Raw genomic sequence first — 22,071 nt, forward strand, 5'->3', positions numbered from 1 at the left:
TACCCACGAGCAGAAAGGGAAAAAGATATGCATTTATTTTCTCCTGTCCAGCTCTTGGTTTTTATTTTTTTTTCTGGTTATACCTAGGATTCTTTTTTTGTTTTTAAGTTTTATTTATTTTTGAGAGAGACAGAGACAGTACACGTGGGGAAGGGGCAGAGAGAGAGGGAGAGAGAGAGAGACAGAGAGAGAGAGAGAGAGAATCCCAAGCAGGTTTCGCACTACCAGCATAGACCCCAACACGGGGCTTGAACTCACGAAACCATGAGATCGTGACCTGAGCCGAAACAAAGAGTTGGACGCTTAACCGACTAAGTCACCCAGGCACCCCCTGGTTATACCTAAAACAACCACTGCCTTCTTCCCAAACTTAGCAGAGTATAAATTAAGAACTTCACAAATGTCTCTGAATGAATCCCTCTCCCCAAGAAACAGAATGTTGTATCCCTTTTCTGCTGCTCGATATCCTCCAGGTGATCTGAAATACTGATGGCACTAACCACTGACCACAGTTCTCTTTTAGGGCCACCGCCTTCAGTGGGGACTACCACAGTCCCTTCCCAGAGAACAGCCAGGGGACCAGGAGTTGCAAAAGCAGAGAACGATAAGAGCAGGAGCAAAGATACTCAGCCCCACGTCCACCGGGCTTTAGGGCAGAGCCATCTCTTCGTGTCCCTTTCTCTCTAGAAGGAAAAGAACCTTGGGAGGCGGCTTCCCTACTTATCTGGATTCTCCAGAGCTTTTATCCTTTAATTTCGTGTAGAACATGGAATCAGTATTTTTTACCACTGCCGACGGGGATGAGGGGTCTCAGTTGGAGCCTCAGTTGTCCTAGGTGGCGGTGCCAGCTCGTTCTCCCACGTGTCTGTCTGAGACCACTAAATTGGTAGTGAAGATGTGTGGTCCTTTCCTCCCCTCCCCACCCCCCCCCCCACCCTGGGCACGATTGTGAGCACCCAGCACAGAAGGGAAGCCTTGACTCTTCTAATGCCATGTATGGCCCCTACTGAGAGACCAACCTCAGAAAGGCCTCTCGGGACGGGGTAAAGCACCCAGACGTGACACCACTGGGCACGCAGAGCAGGGCATGCCAGGACAATGGGCTCTGCACTAAGGCTTTCCACCAAAGAACAAAGCCAGGGCAGTTCCCTTTCCCGACCCTGAAGCGCCACTTGTGTTCAACCCCTTCATTTGCAGCCCCCCTGGGCAAGGTTACTTGTTCTGTATTTGTGGTCTCTACGACAGGTGGGTCCCTACGGTACGCAGCTCTGCAGCTCTCTAGCCATCTTCCCCCGGCTTCCCACCAGCCAGATAGGTCCCTTCTGCTTCTCTAAAACGTGGCCTGATCTAGGACTTAATTATCTCCCCTCGATTAATTTAACCCACCACAGAACTGGGCCAACTGAACACTGTCAACCCAAAGAAATTCTTCGCAGATTCTCTGGTGTATTTCTGAAGGGAATAACAGGCTGTCGCTTTTAGACAAGTGGCTTGATTTCGCCGGGCCTGGGTTCCCTCACAAATGAAGCGATGGAAGGAGATTTGTTGGTGGCTCTAACCCTGACTGCATACTAGAATCGTCTGGGGAACTTGTAAACCAACCATGGGGCCTAAGCCCCTCCTTCCCAGACCAATTAAGTTAGAATCTGGGGGGAGGGGTGGAGGCCAAAGCCCCGGTATTTTTTAAAAGCTCCCCGGACATCCTCCTAGGCAGCAAACTTTGGGGAACGATCAGCAGATTGAATGATCCCTCGGACCGCTTCAGTGCCAGCCTCACTTTACCCAGAAGGCCTCCTACGATACACCTTGAGCAGCTGTTATTCGAGTGACCTAGTGTTGAGAGCCATCTCTCACAGAGCGCTCGCTCCGAAAGGAAAGACAGCCACGACATTGTTAACCCACCGGGTGACGTCTTATTATACAAAGTAGGAAGTTCAGTTACAAACAAAATGGCCTCTTGGAGGCTTCCTGTGTCTTTCAAGAAGACAGGCCCAGAGGTCTTCAGGATTTTCTCTGGACCTTCAATTTGTTAAGCAATGCACAGAGAAGACAGTCGTCAACCCCCATGCCCTCACTGCAAAGGGAACAGGCCCCCTTCCACCTGCCTTTACTCATTCTCTCCCCGATCTCTCATGCATTCATTCGTCCAACACACAATTCCGGTGATTCACACAGGCACTGTTGTAGGCCCCGGGGATGCAGTACTGAACAGAAGCGGACCAAAAAAAAAAAAAAAAAAAAGGGCAGGAGAACTGGGTAGGGACGATGGGACAAGCTGGGAGAAGCAGCCAGGGTTAAGCTAAAGTAACAGAAAGGCCTCACTGATGAGGCGCGACCTGAGCGGTGCCATTATTTCGCGTGAGGGAAAAAAAAAAAAATCTTCGAGATGGAGGAAAAAGGCAGAAATAAGGCTACGGGGCTAGAGGAAGTGGCGTTACCTGTAATACAACGCATGCCCCTGGGCAGCACCCGCCAGGGCCCCCCCACCCCCACCCCTCATGACTACTTAAAGCCCATGCCAGTCATGCCCCCGACGCGCTGTGCTCCCCACACCGGCAGCGCTCCCTCCCAACTCCCTTCGCCTCCAGAAATGTGGCCAAATCCACTTATAGAGCAGAGTTTTCCAAGGTGCAGTGTTTTTCTGTAGTGAACCTGCCTGCCCCTTGGCTTCTCTCTCAAAGAAGACAGAGACAGCAACCATCCCTTCAAATGAGCAGTGACTTTAGCATGAAACTGAAATCTACCACTGTCTTTAGAAGCTCTGTTAAGCCACGCCCTCTCGGATAAGCACAAAATCACTCACTCCTTCGGTGGGCATCAGAGCTACAGAGTAAACGACAAACCGCGACTCAATAGAAAATGGGAATTTTTTTAAATGCCCTTCTCTCTTGAAAGATTCTTTGACTTCAACACCACGTAAGGTTCATATCAGTGCCGAGTCTGACTGCCTACTTCCAGCCTAGCTTGTTTGGGAAGAAATAGTCTGATTTTTTTTTTTTGTTTTTCATTTTCCAAGTAAAAAGTACCATGATATTGACAGTGCTTTTCCAAAACGACACAGGGTCCTATATGAGGTGTTACCAGGAGAAGGCAAAGCTGTATTTTAAACTATGATGACCTAAGAGCTAAACGATGCCAAAAACACAGCAGTTTCTGGAATGAGCGCACAGCTTGGAACCAGGCACCATGTTTTTTAATTCAGGTAATAGGGACCGCTTTGCCAAGCCTGCGTGATTTGACTCTACAATCACGAGCTCTGAAGCCTCAACCTAATTCTCAAGATTAGTGAGATCTTAGGGCTCGTCCTCAGTACCATCGGGGACCAGAGTGGAAGGCAGATGAATGGAAACCAAGTACATGCGTGGAGCCTTAAAAGAGAAAAGGTTTATGTGTCTGCAGTCTCCAGAGGTTTATATTGGAGCCTCAGTAATAGCCTGGCTGGGAAAGAGGCAGGGGCCTGTGGCTTCCTCCCCCGGAGGCAGAAATCGTGACAGTGTCGACTAGTGGGAAAAATTAAAAATTGAAAATGTTACCAACAAGAATGTTGGACTGAATGGCAGACTGCGTTATACTCTGTTGTCCTTTGGATTCAACGATAATATGCCTGACGGTGATTGTTCTCTGAGCCTTAGCGTGTGGCTTAAATACCGACGGGGAAACTCCAGTCTTTTCCACGCTCTCGAAATTGTTCCATGATTTGCTGCAGCCTTGTCACTATTTGTTGCTCTGCCGCTTAGAGTCACGGTGAACCTGAAGCCTTTACTCCGAGGGGAAGGAGTTCATGCTTTCCTGCCCACAGCGAGGTGATCGGCTCATGGCTGTGTTTTAAAAGAAGTCGATGCTACAAAGGATAGCTGAGGAGCCATCTTGCTGTAGGGGGGACATTCCTTCCCCCAAAAATCTAGGGAACAGGGAAGCATGCAATGGCGGTCAGAGACATTGACTAGAGAACACAGACCAAGCCTCCAGTCTCACGGCTTCAGAGAAGAGAGTCATGTCAACCACAGTTGCCATTTACCAAGCACCTATACCAGGGTTTTCCATTCCGTACCTGATTTAACCTTCACACCAACCATGCCACAAAAGGATTATCATCTTCATTTCCAGATGAGGACACTGATGTCCAGAAGAATCAAGTTATATCAAGTTATTTGTCAAGGGTCAAAAAGTTAATAGAGAGGACCTCTGGTTTCCCGTCCAGCATAGAAGGAGCTGAAAGGAGTCGTTCTGTCCTAATAAGTAACAAGCTGAAAAAAAACTGAAAAATCGACAATTCTTCTCAGGTCCATCAAAGAAGTGCCCCCAAACTACTGACCCCAAAATTGGAGAGACGGATGAGCAGATGCGGGGAAACACAACGTGCCACACCAGACCCCAAAGAGCAGAAGCCAACACAGAAACCAGAGCCAGGGCAGAAGAACCTCAATGATAATGACAAATTGCTAGAGCCTGGGTGTGGGCAAATCTCAAAGTTAAAAACGCCAGGGGGACCCGACCATAAGGGGGAACCCACACTTTTGTGAGTCTCACCTCCAAGAGCTCAGCTGGATCCTCATAGTAAGTATCAGAGAAAAACCCCCATGCTTCTGGCAGGAAGAGGGGAAAGGAACCATTTGGAAATATGTCACAGCATTCTATTCTTTTTAACAAGGCCTGCCCTCAGGACAACCTATTGTATCAGAGCATAACCCCCTTAGGGGAAGGAGATGGCCACCTCTAGCCTTCTCCAGCCATCCTATCCCGCTTAAGGGGGGAGAAAACTGAAACACACCGGTGAAGTTCACAGTCCAGGGGACCAGGCTCACCAAAAACCTGAGACCTAATCATAGGACTACAGAATGCTTCCCCTCCCCCCACGCCTTCCCACCACATTACGAAAGCCCTATTTCCTGTTCCTTTCACCCAGTACATCACGCCCACCTTTCAATAAAAAATTACAAGGCATACTAAAAGGCAAAAAACAAAAACAAAACAAAACAAAACAAAAACCCACAGATTGAAGAGCCTGAACAAGCATCAGAACTAGTCAGGTATTATAGAAATGCTGCAATTATCAGACCAGGAGTTTTCGAAACTGTGATTAATATGCTAAGGGATTTGACAGAAAATGTAGACAACATGATAGGATGGATGGATAGTATAAACAGGGAAAAAAAAAATGGTAATTCTAAGAAAGAATTGAAAAGAAATGATAGAGGGACTCCTGCGTGGCCCAGTCAGCTGAGTGTCTGACTCTTGATTTCAACTCAGGTCATGATCCCAGAGTCACGGGATGGAGTACCCAGTGCAAGCCCACTTAAGATTCTCTCTCTCCCTCTCCCTCTCCCCCGCTTGTGCCCTTGTGTATGCATGTATGTGCTCTCTCTCTCTCTCTCTCAAAACAAAAGAAAAAAGAAATGTACACTATTCAGGGAAAAAAGCCAGTGTGAAAAGGCTACACACTATATGATTCCAACTACATGACATTCTGGAAAATGCAAAACTATGGGGTCAGTAAAAAGAAACTAGTGGTTGCCAAAGGAGGGGTTGGGGTGGGGGAAGGATAAATAGGCAGAGCACAAAGGATTTTTAGGGCAGCAAAACTATAATATAACGTACCTGTACCACACTGTAATGGTGGACATGTGTCATTATACATTTGTCAAAACCCATAGAATGTGCAACACCAAGAGCAAATCTTAATATAAACTACAGGCTTTGGGTGATCATGTGTGTCAAAAGTAGGTTTATCGATGGTAACAAAGGTACCACTGTGTTGCCGAGTGGGGATGGTGGGGGAGCCTGTGCGTGTGTGGGGTTAGGGAGCGTATGGGAAATCTCAGTACTTTACGCTAAAACCTAAAAATGCTCTAACAAATAAAGTCTATTAATTAAAAAAACAATAAGTTTTAGAGCTCAGATTTGACCTCGGGTAAATTTAACTGTAAAACCTTTGCTTAACTTGGCAATGCGACAACATCGTAAGATTAAAGCAGCAGTTCCCAAGCCACTGAGTTGGGCCCTGTAGCACTCTCTGTTTCTTTGGCCCCTTCTCTTAAGGCTTCCCAATTCTACCTTCCAACAGCCAAGCGGATCATAGCGTCACCCAAGCCACGCAGTGAGGAGCTGTATGACCGTAGGCAGGCAAAATCATTAAGGAAACACTTCAGTCTCATCAATCAGCACTAAATTCTACTTTATCAGTTACATATTGCTAACAAACAAACCACCGCCAAACGTAGGGGCTCAAAACAAGTTTTCTATTTCCCATGATACCATGCGTTAGCCAGGCAGGTCCTCTGCTGCTGTCACTTCAGCCAACTTATACAAGCATGTTCAGTGGTAAACCAGCTGGGGCCTGTGCTCAGCTCAGATGGCTGAGATAGCTGAGTCTCTCTCTCTGTCTCTCTGTCTCTCTCTCTGTCTTTTGTGCTGGGCTTTTTCACAGCTTGGTGATCTCAGATGTTCAAGACAACCAAAGCAGAGGCTCTAAGCCCTCTTTAGCCCTAGCCTCCAAAGTTGTACCTTGTTGTTTCAAGCTATTTCCACTGATCAGAGCCCGTTACAAGACCAGCCCTTATTCACAGAGTGAGGAAACAGACCCACCTCCTGATGGGAGAAGCAGGAAAGTCACATTGCAAAGAAGCACAGACACAAGAAGGCGCGATTCACTGGGGGCCATTATTTTACATATTATTGTACCACAGTCTTCCCTTTGGCCTTGGTGATTGACATGCAAAATTCCCAAGGTCTCATCCAATTCCAGCATCAGACTCAGAGCCCATGAGCTCATGTAGGTCAAGTCCAAATAGAAAGAAAGGAATAAGATAACTGCAATAGACGCTTCCATTTAAAAAGGAGAAAGAGAGGCACAGAACTGTTACTGGTCCATAACAATTCTGAAATCTGGCCGGGTGCATGTTTCAAGCTTCCTCTCTAGAGAATGGGGAATGTTCCTTTATTGGGAACCAGTTGTGTTACTAGGAGTGGACCCCTCAACTACTCATCTCCCCAGCTTTGTCCTCTGCCCCAGACTTGTGGCTTTACCTTCTGAGACGCCTGCCTTTATCACAAAAAAATGGCCCCAAGTTTGTAGCTAAGCTTTCTTAGTCATTTTCCTGTCCATGGAAAGTTGGGAGCCCAGAGACCTTGTTTTCATTTTGAAGTGTCCCTTTCAGTCCAAGCTGGCAGTGTTCTCTTACATACAATACTCTCAAAACTTCTATGGGTTTCCCGTGAATTTTATAGTGTTTGCCTCCGTGTCCCAAAGATGCACATCCATCATTCCTTTTAAGACATCCCTGTCTCAATGTTAGACATGTCGAATTGCTGTGAGATATGCCCTTAGAGTTCTTAGAAAACAATGTGTCTGGCTGAGAGGGTCACTTAGGCACCTCCTTAAATTTTTCAGAAGTCTGAACAAAGATCCTACGGCCACACCCTTGATGCAATGTTTACCTTGAGTCCGTTTCTTATTTTGAGAATCTTTTGCTGACTGGAGACACTAGAAATGTAAAATCTGTTTATTTTCTAAACAAAAATGTCCTGGCTTGTCTATATTTCTGGTAAATTCTAATTTCAAACTAAATATTTCCTTCTTCAGTTCATTTCTCTCTTCCCAAGTTAAAAAAAAAAAAAAAAAAAAAACAACCAACAGACACTTTCAACATTTTGCCTTGGCCAAGTGCACAAGGTCACCGAGCACATTTTCCACACCCCTCATCCCCGTGGCATCGGCTTGCTCACGACACAACGTGGGTCACTCCCTTCCAGCCTCCAGCAGCATTTCTCTCACTGCCCCTCCAGCCACTGTGTACGTCTATAATCTTACCCTGTAAAACCCATGCTATCCTTTGAGCCTCCACTGACTCAGTCCCAAAGCCAAGGCCACAAGTCTTGGGGTTTTGCTTCAATTACACCCACTGCCAGATACCAATTTCTGTATCTGTTACTTATTATTGTACAACAAAACACTCCAAAATTTAGTGGTTTCAAACAACCACAGTGTATTCCATCTCGTTATTCTGTGGACTGGCTGGGGAGTTCTTCTGCTGGTCTTTTCCTGGGCTGCAATCAACTGGCAGGTTGGGTTCACCTGGGCCTTGCTCTCCAGCAAGCCTTCCAGGCTGAGCCTATAAACACACAAGCATGGTAGTCTTGGGACTATGAGAAAGCAAAGCCTCTAGAATCCAAAGCCTCTAGCTTAGCCTCAGAGGTCACCCGGTGTCACTTTCGCCTTATCCTGTTGGTCAGATCAAGTCACCAGGCCAGCCCAGAGTCAAAGGATGGAAAGACATACTCCACATCCTGACTGAAGGGACAGCAAAAGACGTGCATTACAGGGAAATGTAATTCATTAGGGGCTAGTATTATAATAACCTACCACATGATATATATTTTTATGTGTAGAAATATGTGAAAAAATCTGCACAACATGATAGTGTTACATCTGAGTTTGGAATGAAGATATTTGCTTTACTGGTTTATTTAGATAAATATAGTTGAGTCATAATACTTTACGATAGTCAGCTAGTGAATGGCCCGTAGTATATTTGGCAAAAGTAATGAATTCTTAGTGATTTGAGATTTTCCGAGGGCTCCTGGCTATAAAATGTTTCCTGTGAAGTAAAATGATATTGCTGAGGAATTTGGGTGGAAATTATAGGGTTTATGGATTAGCAAAGTGAGAATTAATGAGGTTCCTCTGTCTTTACTGCCACCTAAGAACTGAAATTCCTATAAAGAAATTAGTTCTAAGAGTGAAGGCCTTTTTCAAATCACTCTGGCAAAAATGGCATCATATTGAAAGCAAAAAGCTGTAAAAGCCTAAATTTTGCCATTATAGACATCATTTTTATTGCAATGCATAATTTTCATTAATTAAATTTTCACATGGATAACTTAGCAATAAAGTTATTTTTTTAGCAATGAAATCATTTATAATCTAAGTGTACGTCTATAATCTTACCCTGTAATATATTTTTCACAAAGGCTTAGGACAATATAAGCTGTGTTTCCTATCTTTATTTCTCAGAGTCGCTTTTACTATTTAAATCAAGAAACTTTTATCCATTAAAGTATAACGTCTTATTTCTCAGGTATTTGTGAGTGAAATAAAGTGTTGTTTTTACTATCTTCAGAAATGTGTAAAATGAGCGATTATAAAAATACGCCACAATAGCATTCATCGTCTTTCATACGTTAAGGGAGCTAACAACAAAGTTGTGCTAAGGAATGTTTAATAAAATTGTTTTCGCTGGAAGACACTCTACATATAGAGGGAAGATCCAATCAAATGAAATGAGATAGGATCTCATGACTTAATTTATAGTATTATTAGGCCATCCTAATTGTGCAAATAGTCTTTATCAGGCTAAAAGTTTTGACCCCATGGAGAGTAACTTGAAACACGTTGATACGGCCAGCTTCAGAAGAAATTACATATTCACGGAAAATTAAAAATCTGTGTGCAGAACACTTAAATGTATTAAAAATTTCAGTAATTCATCTTGTAAAATCTTTCTCCAGCTCCCCTTCGAGTCTGACAGCCATTCCGCCAAAAAGCTTAAAATGTAAAATGATTCCATGAGGTACCTAGAGGAGTCAAATCCATGACCAAAGAGAATGGGAGTTTCCTGAGCATGGAAGAAGGGAAGGAGGGGGAGTTCTTAGGGGCGGATGGTGGTGATCATTGCATAACAAATATGAATGCACTTGATGCCACTGAACTACACTCTTAAAAGTGGTTAAAATGGTAAATTTTATTTAAATACATATTTCCCCGCAATTTTAAAAATGTAAAATGCAATCAAAATACCGTAACTACGAAATAAGTGCAAATCAGAACGGTTGTGGGCCCAAAAGAAAACATCTGAGGCTATGGAACAGAATCAACATCGACAAGGACACGAGGGCATAACAGTCAAAAAGTAGAAGAAGAAAACTGCTTTCTCAAAATGGCAGCGCCTACCCACTAATTCCGATGAAACCCTGTTTAAAAGGGTGAGTCACCTACAGGAGAAGCCTTCACTGTGAGGGCGTCCGTGAAAGTGGGCACATTCAGGTCTGAAAAACAGCTCATAGGCTAGGTGACCGAATGATGATGTCTTACATTGGTCACTGTTTACATTTTCTTTAATATCAGGGCTCGCTTAAGCATCTGTCTGTTGAGAGGGAAGCCATGATGAGCCACCATGGAGACACGGCAAAACCAGCCCAAGACAGCAGCAAGGGGTGGGATGCAATTTCGGCCAGTACTTTATAAGAAGGCATTGCGCTTTGCCACTGGCGCATGCCAGAAAGCAATTTCTGTTCCAGCAGGTTACTGTTAACTATCTCATTCAGAATACAATTCTTGAAGAATCTGTGAAGGGCTGTGAAGAGGGAGAGCTGACCCATTTGCTCCTGGCAAAAAAAAAGTGTTTTCAACCAAGCTCATTACGTGCATATGTACACAAATATGTCAACCAGATCAAAAAAAGCTTATTTTAAAAAATCTGTCTAAATATTTTATAGTAAATGTAAGAAATAACACAAAAACATTGTAAGTACAAATTAAGCTGTACTTTACTCATTTGGGAGCCTCAGTTGATTTCCTGCCCATGCCTCCCACTCCCTCTTACCCTGCTTGGGTAGAGCTACTCGTGATGGAAGAGACGTCTGGTGACCTCCGTAGCCCTGGGAAATGAAGCACCTGGTAGATGGAGCAGGTTTCAGAGGAAAGAGGGTCATGCCCAGCTATTCCTTCTACATACAAACCACTGTTTACTCTCGACCAAAGACGAAGGGGCACTGACCATATTACACACAGGAGGTATATATTCCCAAGATGATCACTCGTTATTATAAATGCTAGAATGAAGAAAAGAAGATACTAGATCTGCCCTTTTTGGTGGCTCCCAAACTGGTGGAAGTGTGTCCTCCTAACGTCTCACATTTCGAAAATCCCAGGAAAGGTAGGACTACATCAGAAAGAAGCAGAAGGAAAGAAATTCCTATGAGCAAAGGCCAGCTCAAACCCTGGAGAGCCTCCCCCCCACCCCAACACACAAGCACATGTTATAGAAAATAAACAATATTTTCACTTAACAACAGATGGTTCAACACTCATTGCTATGCCAGGACCTAGCAGTGAATAAATGGCTTCTCTTTCTTGGAATAAGCATTTTCTCTTCCCAGTTGGACTCTAAGCCTGGGAGGAAAGGGTTTACAAAATTCTGTGTCTCGTGTTGCCAGCATCCAGCCTAATAGCCTTCAGGAATAAAGGCTACCGTGGTATTGGGGGTGGTGAACGATAACCCAGGGACGGGATGAAAGGGGCAAGTAAGATACCACCAAGCAACTAGGGTATTTTATTTATGTTTATTCAACAAACCGGTGTAGTACGTACTGTAAAATTAAGGTATTGGTGAAATCTAGCATTCGCTCATTTTATATAGTCATCATTTATTATTCCTCACGGTTCTACGAGTTAATTGAGCTCAGCTGGGCACTTCTTGCTTGGGGTCTTTCACGCAATTACAGGTAGACAGCAGCTGGGGCTGGAGTCATCGGAAGGTTCAATGGAACTGCACGTCCAAGATGGCAAACTCACTGGTGGGCAGTTGATGTTAATCTGTCGGCTGGGAATGCATTGCTGGGAGTAACTGCATGCTATCAAGCTGCACACGACAGGCAACCTGGACTCCACATGCTTCTTGAGGAATGCAGCTGGGTCCTGAGAGGGAGTGTCCCAAGAAGGAACATTCAAAGAGACCCAGGGTAGAGAGGCAGCGAGATTCTTTAGGATCTATCCTTGAAAGTCATAGAGTGTCACTTGAGCTGCAGCCCAGATTCAAGGGGCTACACAGGAGTGTGAATAAAGGAGGCATGGCTCCTGGGTGGGAGCAACTTTGGAGAAGGGGGAAAAAAACTGTATGTATATTTCCAGACATTACACAATGTGCTTTACATACATTATTTCATTCACAAAAGACCTAGTAGGTAGGTAGAAGCACCCCTAATCTTACAGATGAGGAACCTGAAGCTAAGAGAAGCCAAGTTACTTGTCTGATGCCACATAGCAAGAATTCTCCTCTGTGAATGGATTCAGGGTGTGGTCAATGTGTGATCACTATTAACCTGAAATACCCTTCCTTATCCAGCGCTCTCTAGAGTGCAAGGCTTTGTTCTCAGGAGCACCGTTGGAAATAGGAAGGAGAAAGGAGTGAAATCCCCTTCTCCCAAATATTTTATAACACAGGGGAGCTCGAAAATATTGAATTTATCCTTGCTGCTGAACAAGGAAATCTCAATTTTGACAGATCCTGCTCTATCCAAACTACCGAAGTGAAATCAGGGGAATATCCGAGGGAAATTGCCCTGAAAACTCTCCTTGCTCCTTATTGTGTTCTTCAGAGAGAAATAAGGGGAGAATAAGGAAAATGGGCTAATGGGCAAGCCCGAGAATGCAGGAACCCACAGAGGCACCAAGAGACTATCCACCATTGCTAGCTGGATTCCCTCAAAACAAGGAAGGAATTCTGTTAAATGCGTAAACATTTAAATGCTATTGATTCCTCTCCAAGAGGCCATGCAGACAGGGTGTATACTTGGGTTTTTGTGGTAAAGAGTGGGTTTAAAAGGCTTTTTTCCCTTTCCCACTCTACTAGGTAAATAGCCAGATAACCCTCAACCGTTTTTATCACCCCACTGATCACTTTCTCCACCTACAGGACACCAATTTTCCACTCTGCAACCCAGTCAATAGGCTTTCACCTCCCCACCCTACCTACCCTTCTCCTCACACACAGATATCAGAGTTTCTTTAATATGTTACAACTTTTTTTTTAAAGTTTTAGAGTGAAGGCTGTGACATCTTTCAAAGCTATTAGTTTAGTTTTTGATGAGGAAAAAAACACACACACACACACACACACACACACACAAGCAAGTGCATACCTTCTTGCTCTCAACTGTTAAAAGCCTGAGAGTTTAGTTTTAAGAACTTGAGTCACAGTACACCTTATTTGTCCCCTTGTGTCTCTCTACTGCAGCCCTAGGTGTTTTGTATAATGCATGAGTGAACCCCGCTTAGAAATAGAAATGCATTTTCAATAAGTATTTATTATGTTGTTCTGAGCATACAGCTTTAAATTTGCCCGCTGTAGCTCGAAGCATTACACAAACTGTTGGTCTGCTGACTGCCTCTCTGGCAGCAACACACACAGAAAATAGATTGCTAAGGGGTTTTTCCCCCCCTCCTCCCCCTCTCCTTCTCTCTCTCTCTCTCTCTCTCTCCTGTTTCTTTCTTTCTTTCCTTTTTTTTTTTAAACCAGTCGTGAACATTTTTTAATCTTGTGGCATTTTTAATCAACACGTATTTCCTTCCAGGACCTATGATCCTCTATTGATTCCCATTAAAATGCTTTTCTTTTCTTTGCCCCCTCTGCTGATCGAATTTCAGATCAGCCACAGGATATGCAACTAACCTTCCGGCACTACTGAACCCAACCGAGCGAGGGTGATCAAAAGGCTTGATGCATTCATTAAACATTCCCATCGCCCGGGCTGGAGCTCTAATGGAAGCTATCTCTTTGCATTGCAATTTTTTTTTTCCTTTTTGTCTTTTCCCCCCACCTCCAAAAAAATGTTTTTTCGCCTTTGATCGCAAGGGGGGAGGTGGGGGAAGAACACGAGAACAAAAGAGACCTATCTTTTTCCCCGGGGCTGACGTCAGTTTGATTTTACTGACAACTATTCGAGCGTGTGTAGCAGTTGGAAGCGGCCCCTAGCCCGCCCCCCGCCCCCCACACCTTCCACTTTGGGGAGAAAACAAGACTTTTAGCGGCTCCGGAGACGCGCCCTGAAAATGGCCCGCTCGGGCCCTGCGCTCGATGCCCTCCCACCCGCTCGGCAAAGGGCATGCCGGGCTTATTTGTGTGGCACGATCTTTACTGGGGCGGAAAACACGCGGCGGGGGAGGAGCGGGGACAGGCGCTGGCCGGGCGGGGAGAGCCCGGAATGTTCCTCCCCGCCGCGGGGAGAGGACGCGGGCGGGGAAAGTAGTCCCAGCCGGCGCGGGCCGCGAGGGGTCCGGGGCCGAGGCGGCTCCGGGCGGCTGCGGGCGGGGCGGCGGCGCGAGGGTTCCGGGAGCGCGGGGCCCGGGCGCGGGGACCCGTCGCCCCCGCGGGCGCGCGTGCGCGGCGCGGCCCCCCACGCCCCGGCCGCGGCGGCCTCGGCGGCGCCAGCTCCCTGCTCGGCGAGCGCGGCGGCGGGCGGGCCGCAAAACCCGGGCCGGAGCCGGCGCGGACGGGGTCGGGGCGGCGCGGCGGGCCCGGGGAGTCGGGGAGGCGGCGCGGCGGCCGCGAGCCGAGCCGGAGAAGCCCCGCCGGCCCCGAGGGCGCGCGCCGCGCCGAGCGGACCCCCTCCGCGAGCCCGCACCGGGTGTGGGGCCCGCGAGGCCCGCGCCAAGTCCCCGTCGGGCCTCGGGGAGACGCGTCCCCTCGGGGCGCAGCCCGTCTCCAGTCGCCGGAAGCCCGAAGATCTATAACCGACCGAAACCATTTCTGGAAAAGTCCTACTTTCCAGGCTTTCGTGAAACAGTCATTACTTCTAGTCTAAATCCGGCGGGAGACGCGCATCCATTTCAGGGCAGAGAGAAACATGTGAAAAGTAGACCGATTCTGGGAAACGTGGGTAATGGGGTTGGACCTGTGCCTGCCGTCCACCCGCCGGTCCCTTCCCCCCAGCACACCTGAGCCGGCCGTCCTTTAAGATCACGAAGCGCGGTGGGTGCCTGCTGTCGACTAAGTACTGCGGCACGTTCGGCCGGGACCAAGAGGTGGATTTGAAAATGGATCCCACCCCTCAGGATCTTGAATAATTTTATTAAGGAAAACATGCCTCAAATAAAAGTGACCCACTGTTGGCTGGGGCCCTGCTATTCCGGTGGCGCGTGGCCCCTACCTGCCTTTCACTACCTACCCGCCTGGATTGAAATTATGTGTTCACTTACCTGTCTCCCCAGAGGCTGAAGATTCCCAGAGAGGGGGTAGCAAGCCTGGTTCTTTGCATCTGTCCCCACACTTCGGAGCACCCCATTATCAGTGCTTGAGTACATGTTTTTCTAAACAAGTGCGTACTGGAGGTGATAGGAAAATGCTGCGAAGCGCAGAGGCAAGAACGCTTAATTTCGGTTAAGGCGAGGGGTCAGAGAAGGCTTCCTGGAGGAGCAAACATTTGGGCGGCACTCTGAAGACCAGCCATTGATGGCAGGCCATTCCAGATTGAGACCGCGTGAGTGAAAGAGAGAGTGCGCAGTGGATGCAAATGCGGCGGATGTGAGCAGGGGGGAGGCGGGGGCATAGAAAAAGAAGCCAGAAGAGCGCCTGGGTGGCTCCGTCGGGTGAGGTCCGACTCCTGATTTGGGCTCAGGTCACGATCCCAGGGTTGTGGGATGGAGTCCTGTGTTAGGCTCCGCACTGAGCGTGAAGCCTACTTAAGATTCTCTTGCTCTCGCTCTCGCTCTCTCTCTCGGCCTCCCCGTCTGCCCCTTTTCCCCTCTTCCCTGCTCACTCTCTCTCTAAGATAAAAACAAAGAAAATACAAAAGGAAGCAAGAAGGCTGGAGCTGAAGGCAGTGAATGCCTTGCCATAGTGGCAACAGCCAGGAAACTCACAAAAGATCTCGTTTAACGATTCTAGAAGATGGACATGCAAATATAAAATATAAAAAAGAGGATGGATATATTTTTTGAAAAAGAAGAAAAGAAAGAGAAAAGTAAAAAGAAGAAAAAAAAGAACATTTTAGGGGGGAATTTCAGAAAAATTATATGAAACCAAAAAGAAATGCCTAGGAAAATCCCTCACTTGGGACTCTGAGAAACGAAACAATAGCATTTGGGGGGGAGGGGTCTGCATGGAAGAGGGAGAGAAGAAAAGTAACATTACATAGTCTCTTATTGATGAAGGCATGTATTGTTTAAAAAAAAAAAAGAAGATATTAGACATCACTATTAAGAAGGAAATGGAACTCGAAACAAGAGAACAGCAATACATTGAAACAAGATAAATGTCCATCATTAAGGAATTCTAACGAAATTGTGGCACAGTCAATAGACTATTATGCAGCCATTAAAAATGAAGTGTATTTTGGGGCACCTGGGTGGGTCAGTGGGTTAAGTGTCCGACTTCGGCTCAGGTCATGAGCTCAGGGTTAGTGAGTTAGAGCCCTGTGTGGGGCTCTGCGCTGACAGCTCAGAGCCTGGAGCCTGCTTGGGATTCTGTGTCTCCTTCTCTCTCTGCCCCACCCCTGCTCACACCCTCTGTCTCTCTCTCAAAAATAAAAACATTAAAAAAAAATTTTAAATGAAGTGTATTTATTGGAGAAATATTCACAATATATTGTTATGTAAAGAAGCAACGTTACAAGTCAGAATGTCTGGAAGGACATAACTAAAATGTTAGCAATGGTTCTCTCTAAATGTTACGATTATTAGTCATTTTTCACTTTCTCCTTCAAACCTGTATTGTCTGAATTTTAACACTGAGCAGTTGTTACCTTTTGATTAGAAAACAAACACATGGGGCGCCTGGGTGGCTCTGTTGGTTGGGCATCTGACTCTTGGTTTCGGCTCAGGACGCGATATCCTGGTTCGCGCCCTGCGCTCAGCTCCATGCAGAGCCTGCTTGGGATTCTCTCTCCCTCTCTGTCTACCTCTCCCCTGCCATGTGCTCTCTTGCTCTCGCTCTCTCTCTCTCTCTCTCAAAATAAATAATCATTAAGAAAATTTTAATACGAGAAAAAGAAAACAAACACATGATTAAATAAAGTTTTAGTTTTTTTCAACTGTAGTTCTTATGAAACCGAAGTGATGTTTGTGACATTGGAAATCCCTGTCAAGTGGAAAGAAGACGAATATGGAGGCAGGTTGACCTGAGAGCTGCACAGGATGCCATTTTTTTTACTCCCTGTGCCGTTTGGCTCAAGATACTTCAAGACCTGTCTGGATGCAATAACTTTGCCTGTAAAATGAAGATAGTAATAGTGCCTGCCTAACAGGGTTGTTGTGAACACTGGCTATAATATCTGTAAAAGGCTTTGCACCGTGTGCGCCTGGCTCCTGAGAGGTGGTCTGTGAGCGGAAGCTTTCATGGAGGAGAAAGAGCACAGGCTTTAGAAAACACCTGTCTTAGCGGATTCCCCCCTCTGCTGCCGTGGTAGCCATTAGAGACGCCTATAAATATTCCCTCTCTACCCCTCAGACGGTGAGATTGTACTTCCTCACCTATTTGACGTTAGGAGTGGCCACGTGACAGGCCCTCGCCAACACAACGAACAGAAGGAACATGTGTTACCAGTTAGCATTTTGCCATGTTCTCTTTATCCATCTGCGTGACAACCAGCCATTTCCAGGCAGTGGCTGCTCTCTCTGCCCAAATCCAGATTGAGGAGAAGCAGAAACCAGTGCCTCTCCAAAACATGTAGCGCGAGTGAGGAGTAAACCTTTGTTGTTGGAAGCAACTACGGCTTGGGGGCTGTTTGTCACAAAGCCCAATGTAACTCATGCTGACTGACACTTCCTCGTTCTGTGACCTTGGCAAAGCTACTTAACCTCTCCAAGTTTCCACTTCCTCCCCAGTGAAATGTAGATGTTGATATTCCCATTCCATAGGTGGGTGGGAAAAACAAATTAATGTCTAAAGTGCTCAGCCCTGTACCTGGCGCCTGGTGGGTACCTGTGAAACAATAGGGATTATGATCTCACCATAGGGGCTCTTCCCCATATGTCAAATGGGAAGGGGCGTCTAGACTGAGGGGATCCAATGATGCTTGCCACCTGTCTTTCTACCATAGCAACCATATAAAGATACTTACACATGAATAAGAGATGGTCAACGTAGGTAAGAAAAGTCACTCAAATATTATTGATCATCTCCTTTTTGTCCTTGAAGAAAGGCCTCACGACTGGTAGAGTTAGCAGTCACATAGCCAGTAGGTCACATCTCTACCATGACAGCCAAGGTAGGGTGAGGGGGTTGGAACACAGGAAGGTCCTAGTGATCCTCAGAGTCATGGATAGAGTCATTCATGTGAGTGTGATTGAGAGAGTTGGCTAGAAGGACACTGACCACCAATTTCTTCTAGTACAAAACCATCTTCTGTCATCTCAGAGTCTTAACAAACACAGTGGTCTATAACATAAGAGAGAGAAAGAGTTGTGTTTCTGGGTTGTTCCCGATGTTCTGTGTGCTTCACTGTGTAGACTGTGGAGTGAAGAGATCACGTGGCCATAAAAAAATCTGATTTTCAGGGCATAGAAAGGCTTTGTTTCTGTTGCTACATAATCAGGAAGTCTCGCGGTTCTGACAGAAAATGAACAGTCCTCTGAGGATGTTTGGGCACGAGGCCAGACACCTCAAAGAATCCAGAAGGAGTGGGAAAAGTGGCTCTTCTCCCCAGTGGGGCTCGGCAGGGGGTATCACAGCACCTTCCCAATTTGAGAAGGGAGGCGAACCCGACAAAATTCTCAGGCGACACACAATGGAGCCTCTATTACCTGGATTTCAGTTACGCAAGGCTAATGTTAAATGAGGCACTCAGAAAACCTCTTCACGAGCTCTAAGAAAGAGTCGCACGCAACAATAAGAGTAATGAGCAATGAATAGTCATATCTTTACATTCTCAGGGTACTTTACAGGTAACCAAGAGTTTTCCCATACATTTAGTCCTTTCATCCTTATGGTGAAAGGATCAGCCAAGCTACAGAGAGATGTTGCTTCTACTGTGCCTCTACTTGACTGACTGAAAAGCATAGTCGTTCAAGACTAAGTATTCCACCAATACGGAAGGCAGCAGCAGAAGTGGAGGAAAGGCAGAAAGTTGGCTCTGGGACTTGACAGCCCATCTGAAATAAATATCATCAAGCAGTTGTCCCACAAGTTAACCATAATACAGGCTAGCGATTTCTATTTCCATCACAGCCAACAAGAGGCCACCTCTCCGTTTCCAAAACCACTCCACCGAGCCACTCATTAATGACCACATCCTCGGATGGCTTCCTACCTCCTGCTTCTGCACATGCCCTCCCATCTTCCGTGCTGATGCCTGACTAAGCATCACTTTCACGTCACTTGCTCATGTAAAAATCTCTGGTGCCTACGTACAAGTTCCTAGGCCCATGGTGCAGGTCCCCTGTGGGCTCGCTGGTCTACCACCTCTTAGTCAGACGTCCATTCCCAAGTTGTTTCCACCCTGGCTGGAAGGCCCCTCCTTCCCCTTGCCACAAATCAAAATTCTACATACAAGGCCAAGAGATGTCATAGACTCCATGAAGATGTCACGACACCTCCAGCTGACAAAAGCTTTGCCACATCCCCGAATTACAGTAGGTTTTCTACCTTTTAGGACAATCATCTTCAAAGCAGATACACCTATTCCTCTAGGGATTACTAAGGCTTTCCAGAAGGGTACACTGTCAAGGATATTTGGAGGGAAAGCAACATGCGGATCTTCAAATTCAATACCTGCCTTTTATCGCACACCCCTTGCCCCCCTTTCCCGACAGCTCTCCCCTCACTTTACAAAAGAAAGGTGTCCCCCTCTCTCGTATTCCCAAGCCTACTGGAGTGGGTTGCTCTGGGGTTTAAAAAACCCACCCGGGCGCCAAGTCAAGGAAAAACGGAAAATATTGGTGTAGGTGGTGGGGAGGTGACTGGCTGTGAGGACTGTGTATTAGTTTGCTAAGGCCGCAGTAACTAAGTACCATGAACAAATAGCTTCAAAAAAGAGGTTTATTGCTTCACAGTTCTAGAGGCTAGAACTCCAAGGTCAAAGTAGGGACAGAGTTGGTTCCTTCTCAGAGCTAAGAGGAAAGGATCTGTTCCGGGCTCCTTGGCTGGTAGATGGCCGTCTCCTCCCTGTGTCTTCACATCCTCTTCTCTCTGTGCATGTCTGTCTGTGTGTCCAAATTTTCCCTTTTTATGAAGTCGCCAGTCATAGTGGCCTAGAGCCCACCCTAATGGCCTCATCTTAACTAATTATATCTGCAACATCTTCAAATAAGATCATATTTTGAGGCACTGGGAGGTGGGACTTCAACATATAAATTTGGGAGGGACACAGCTGGACCCATCACAGACTGGGTATAACAAACCCTTTGCAAGCCAGGTGGTTTTCAATATCCTGCTTTCAACAAAATGGAAGGAGAAAATAGTGAAATTGTCAGCTGACAGATCAGTGAAACTAATATTTGATAATGGGTTACCCTTTGATTGGGACAAGTAAGTCAGAAGGCATTCCAAACATTTAAGGATGTTTTTCTAAAAACAAAATTCTTTCAATTCCCATTCCCTTATTTATAAGAACAAGGGTTTTTCATCTCTAAAAAATGAAAACTTGGGGCGCCTGGGTGGCGCAGTCGGTTAAGCGTCCGACTTCAGCCAGGTCACGATCTCGCGGTGCGTGAGTTCGAGCCCCGCGTCAGGCTCTGGGCTGATGGCTCAGAGCCTGGAGCCTGTTTCCGATTCTGTGTCTCCCTCTCTCTCTGCCCCTCCCCCGTTCATGCTCTGTCTCTCTCTGTCTCAAAAATAAATAAAAAACGTTGGAAAAAAAAAAAATTTAAAAAAAAAAAATGAAAACTAGACATAGAATGAATGCTAAACACAGTCATTCTAGCAATAAAGTAAGACGTATCCATAACATCTATAATGTTTAAAAAAGGACGGTATCATCTATCTTATTAAGAAATGCAAACTTCCAATAAAACTTTACTTTCAATGTTAACATTTATCAAAATTTTCTACTCATTTAGGCTGTTTTGATCGATTGTGTAATACTAATAATTATAATGGTAACTCAATCCAGAAAATACTTACAGCCTATGGTCACCGGAATTTAGAAGTGTATAAATTTCAATTTTTATGCAAATGTTTGATAGATAACAATATGATGGAGACTCAGTGAAAGATGTACAATCATAAATATATTAGCATAAAATTCTGAAGGGGAAGTAAAATGTAAATAAAATTTCAAAGAGAAAACAGCACAATATGCAATTTTTGCTTGCTAAAGATGAGCTTGTTTGTGTATTTCTTAAATGGATGATGGCAAGTAAACTGTAATGAGATGGGGATTCCACGGGGATGCATTTAAAACAGTGACGTAACAGTGTCATTTAAAAATGTCAATATTTATGATATTCCAGAAATGATACTCTTTGCAACAATTTAAATTTAAAATAAAATTATGAATATCAATTAAAAAAATTTTAAGTGTTTATTTTTGAGAGAGAGAGAGACAGAGTGCAAGCAAGGGAGGGGCAGAGAGAGAGGCGACACAGAATCTGAAGCAGACTCGAGGCTCTGAGCTGTCGGCACAGAGCCCGACGCGGGACTCGAACTCACCGACCGCGAGATCATGACCTAAGCCGAAGTCGGACACTTAACCAACTGAGCCACCAGGCACCCCATAAATATCAATTTTTAAATGTGCGAAGAAAAGCATAGTTTTCTAAACAATTTTAGGGTCTTTGAGCAAAGCCTTTAAAGATTGATTCCATATACAGCACCAAATTTTGAATTGTCTTGTAGGTGTCTGAGTGTCTTAGGGAATATACAGAATATGGTTTTTGATAGCTCGTTGTCAATCCAAGGAGACTAACTGAATTTAGGTCTTGACCTGGGGTTGTCATAATTTCTGCCCACAGATGGAATGGTGGAATCGGATACATGCGGCAATCTTCGATCCCTTTCTGAAAGACAGCATGGCGGCATGAAAAGCGCGTGGTCTTAAACCACAATGAGATACCACATCACATCCATTAGGATGCCTGTTATCAGGAAAAGAAGAAGGAAGGAAAAAGAGAAGAGGGGGCAGGAGAAAAGAAAGAAAGTGTTGGTGAGGATGTGGAACCTTCGAGCACTGCTGGTGGGAATGTAAATTGGTGCAGACACTGGAAAACAGGATGGTGTTCCTCAAAAAATTAAAGATAGAATTACCGTGTGATCCAACAATTCCACTTCTGGGTATATACGCAAAAGAACTGAGAGCTGGGATTCAAGCAGATATTTGTACACCAGTGTTCATAGCATTATTCACAAGAGCCAAAGGGGA

The sequence above is a fragment of the Lynx canadensis genome, chromosome B2 (assembly GCF_007474595.2).
Source record: "Lynx canadensis isolate LIC74 chromosome B2, mLynCan4.pri.v2, whole genome shotgun sequence".
Lineage (NCBI taxonomy): Eukaryota > Metazoa > Chordata > Mammalia > Carnivora > Felidae > Lynx > Lynx canadensis.